Source organism: Pinus tabuliformis, chromosome 1_2 (assembly GCF_031772625.1).
Source record: "Pinus tabuliformis cultivar Carrire ecotype Pingquan chromosome 1_2, CPIR1, whole genome shotgun sequence".
Classification (NCBI taxonomy): Eukaryota; Viridiplantae; Streptophyta; class Pinopsida; order Pinales; family Pinaceae; genus Pinus; species Pinus tabuliformis.
Genome location: NC_142298.1, coordinates 442248203 through 442253033, shown reverse-complemented (window position 1 = coordinate 442253033; position 4831 = coordinate 442248203).

The following is a 4831-nucleotide window of genomic DNA, read 5'->3' as shown; positions in this document are numbered from 1 at the left end:
ATATTATGTTAATATATTAATAGTTATATTTCAAACTATAATATAGCTACATAAAAAATAATAATAAGATTTAGTTATTATTATTAATACTTATTTATCTATCACCATTATGTTATAGTCAAAATTTATTATATATTTATTAATAAATTTAATTTATATATATGGATTATTTTGAAAATATTAACTATATATACGATATACATTAAACTAATATATATAACCCAATGGATTAATAAACCTTTGAAATTAATATTATAAACCCAAAGAATTGTTAATATTACAAGCCCAAGGGATTAATAGACCCATGGTATTTAATATTATAAAATCAAGGCATTAATATTAAAAATGCAAGGGATTAATACTATAAACCCTTGGATCTATATTATAAACCCAAAGACATCGATATTATAAATTCAAGATATTAATAAATCCAAGGGATTAATATTATAGACCGAGAGGATTAACATTATAAACCCAAAGGATTATTAATATTATTAACTCAAGGGATTAATAAACCCCAAGGATTAACATTTTAAATCTTTGGGATTAATATTATAATTCCAAGAGATCAATAAACCAAAGAGATTATTAATATTATAAATCCAATGGATTACTATTTTAAACCCAAAGGATTAATAAGGCCAAGAGATTATTAATATTATAAACCCAAGTGATTAATAAAACCAAGGGATTATTAATACTATAAACCTAAGGGATCAATAAACCCAAGGGATAAATATTATAAACCCAGGGGATTAATAAATCCAATAGATTATTAAAATTATAATCCACGAGATTAATATTATAAACCCAACATATTATTAAAATTATAATCCACAGAATTAATAAACCCCAGGGATTTTAAACCAAAGGATAAGAATTTTAAACCCAAGGTATTATTAATATTATAAACCAAACGAATTATTAATATTATAAACCCAAGGGATCAGTGAACTTGAGGAATTAATATTATAAATCCAAGGGATTAATAAACTCAATCATTTATCAATATTATAAACCTAAGGGATTAATAGCAAATAATATGATTAATATTATAAACCCTAGGATTAATATTAAACCCTAGGAATATAAACCCTAATATTAATATTATAAACCCAATGGATTATACAGCTAAGGGATAAATATTAAATCCTAAAATTAATATTATAAACCCTAGGATTATAAATCCTAATATATTATTATACATATTAGGGATTAATATTGTAGACCCAAGGGATTATTGATATTATAAACCCAAGGTAATAATAATATTATAAACTCAAGGGATTAATAAATCTAAGGGATCAATATTTTTTTTTAAACAAAACAGGTAGAGATTGTATCAAAAAATATGGATTACAATACTAGAACCTTTACATATTTCAATCCTCCTTGAGGGTTTAAGATTGAGCACAAAGGCTTAATTAAAACCCTCAAAAGGGTTCCTCATGACACAAATATTTCAGTCCCCTTCCAACTAAATATTTTCCAAAAACCCCCACAATACAAACAGGTTTACATTCTATTTTTAACTATATTTTTATTTTGATCTAGAATAACCTCTTATTTTCCTTCAAGGAAAACTTTTTCTTTGGAGATTTTTTTTTCCTTTCTTCCCAACTTGAATCCAACTAGCATTTTCTGCAAAATTCGACAAATTGTTTTTCGGAAACTACACAATATTTTTCTTGAGATCTTCCTCATCCACCTCATATTCCAAAGAAGTATCATTTTCATCAAGAATCCTTGAGGTTTCCAAAGGTAATATGTTTTCCACGAGGGTTTGTTGTTTTTATACTATTGTTTCATCCATGGAATCTTTTCTGGTAACCAGAAGATCCATATTGGCAACCGAATTTTCCTGTTGAGATTTTGTTGTTGCAGTTGTGGTTTCTTTGACTGGATCTATGTCCTTCTTGTGTTTTTGTTATTTTTTCCTTGAATCTCTTCTTCTTTGTATACCCTATAGTGGTCACCTTGTGCACTTTCCCACCATTTAGGCCTTCAGGGTTTTTTTTTTCTAATCTTTGCTATTTTGAGGATGCTTAGGGTAGTTTATAATAACATACCTCATTTCATAGCATGCTCTACACCGAAATGAGATATCTTTGTAGTTGAGATTTTGGACCCAAACATAGTTTGGTACCATCAAATTAATCTTTGTGGTAAAACTCTTGCTAAAGTCCATCTCCACACAAATCTAGGCATAAGTAGTCTTGAAAAAAAAATGTTTCAAGACATCTACGATAGAATTTTCCCAAATGCATTCCCAATAAGGGAAAGTGATATATGATTCCATAAATGCAAGGGAAGGTTCAGCAACCTTACCCAACTAGATCTATATAAATAGATGTTGTTACTGGATCAAAAGTGGGAGACCAGGGCTACATGCAGAGGCTAGCGCTCCCCCAAAACCATTTCCCAACTTCACAAATAGTCTTCTTGTCTTCAATCATTTTAAAAACCACAATGAAGAAACCTCAAGCCATAGGGTAAATATTGAGCTCATTCATCAAAAGGGGCTTCCATGGCTCGGAGATCCATTTATGCATATCAGCTAGCCTCAGGCAGAAGCCATTAAACCTGCATACTAAACCAATCTCCAAAATATATTTTTCACAATATAAAGATTCATCATCCACAAGAACATTAAGAGAAGAAATTTCTTGCACCACCAGAAGACCAGAACTAAACTTCAACATAGAGTTATACGAAACTAAAGAAGAGCTAGCTTGACCAGAAGCCATATGTGCAAAAGAAAAATATGTATTTGTTAAATCACATGTATTCACCATAGAATGATTTGCAGAAAATCCATGCAAACAACCAAGGGGTCAATATTATAAACTCAAGGGATCAGTATTATAAACCCAAAGTATAATAAACCAAAGGGAATAATATTGAACCCTAATGATTTGTTATAAACCCACGGAACTATAAACCCTAGGATTAATATTGTAAACCCAAGGGATTAATATCATAAACCCTACGAATAAAAACCTTAAGGTTATAAACATTAAACCCAATATTGTAAACCAAAATAAACTCTAAACCTTAAACCCAATATTATAAAATAGAATATTAAACCCTACTTTATTCAATGTCGTAATGTGACATTGAATCAATTACAATGTAATGTATCATTGTGGCAATGATTGTCACATTGCTTGTCGCATTGCGACTATGCTTGTCACATTGTGACATTGCATAAATTTTCACATTATTCCAACGTAACAATATTAAACCCTAAAATTAAACCAAATATTATATTCCTTAACATTATAAAGCCCAACATTATAAGCCCTAAGATTAATATTGCAATCCTTAGGATTAATATTATTAATGCTAAGATTAATATTATAAACCCTATTATTATTAAAACCTAATATTAAACCCAATATTATAACCCCAATATTAAAAACTCAACATTTCAAAGTCTAATACTAAGCGCGATATTATAAACCTAATATTAAAAACCCCAATCTTATAAACTCAATATAAAACTCTAATATTATAAACCCAAGGGATTAATCCCATGGTTAATCATGGTCAACCATGGTTGATCAAACCATCATTGACCATGGTCTATCATGTTTGACCATGGTTGATCCTGATTAACCATAGTTGATCATGGTCGATATTATCTAATATTATATTAATACATTAATAGTTATATTTCAAACTATAATATAGCTAACATATAACATAATAATAGCATTTAGTTATTATTAATAATACTTATTTATCTCTCACCATTATGTTATGGTCAATAATTATTATGTATTGATTAATATAATTTTCAAAATATATATATGTATATATATATATATATATATAATATTTTGGAATATTAACTATATTACACTATATATACTAAAATATTATAACTTACTTATATATATATATATATATATATATATATATATATATATATATATATATATGAATGATAAAAGTTAACCTTTTATTTCCTTAATAAAAAGTTTGATTTTCTTGTGAAAAAGAAATATATATAATAAACGCAAGGGATTAATAAACCAAGGCATTAATAATTTTTTTGAAGAAAAAATTGTAATTTTATTCAACATGAGAACCAATGAACAAAATTATGTTTTGAAGATGCCTCAAAGGATTCGATCGTATCAATATTTCATCCAATGGACAAAAAGATTTAGAACAAAAAATTACGTGTAATTGTTGGGGCTAAGTGTGATAATAATCAGTTATTTTCCCCTTCTTTCCTTTATTTTTTTCCAACTTTCACCAGACTCCTTGATTGGGAATGCCCATTACAACTGTCAATTTTTTTCCTTCTGATTTTGCATGCACTTCCTTATATGAGTTTGAACTCTCAAATGCATGTGTTCGTTTTATTTCAACTCTTCCTTGGTTGTTTACAATTTCCTCATGTTGATTTCTAGGAGTTTGGATCACTACTAAACTAGTGGCTTTCTCGGCATATTTTTTTTTTGTGTAAGTAAGCTTTATATTAACAAAAATATAGTACAAAATTCTGCAGAAGCAGATTACTGGCCGCTAAACTGTAGGCCTTGCCCCATGATATCTGAAGAATCTAAGATGACAGAAGAGTGGAAAAAACTGTAAGACTGAGGACTGAGAGCATGCACACCACGCAGGGCGGCAGTAAGCATGAGTGAACAATAGACAGAGACAAAAGAAACCTAAAACGAAGACATATAACCCGCCGAGAAGATAAGAGCAGGGGAGGCCAGAAGGACTGCCGAATCAGAGGCGTTTGAACATTTCTAGAGCCGGGTTAGGTTTTGCCATGTAGCTTTGCCCAGGCCTGGAAGAGGCACCCTGCTAGTCA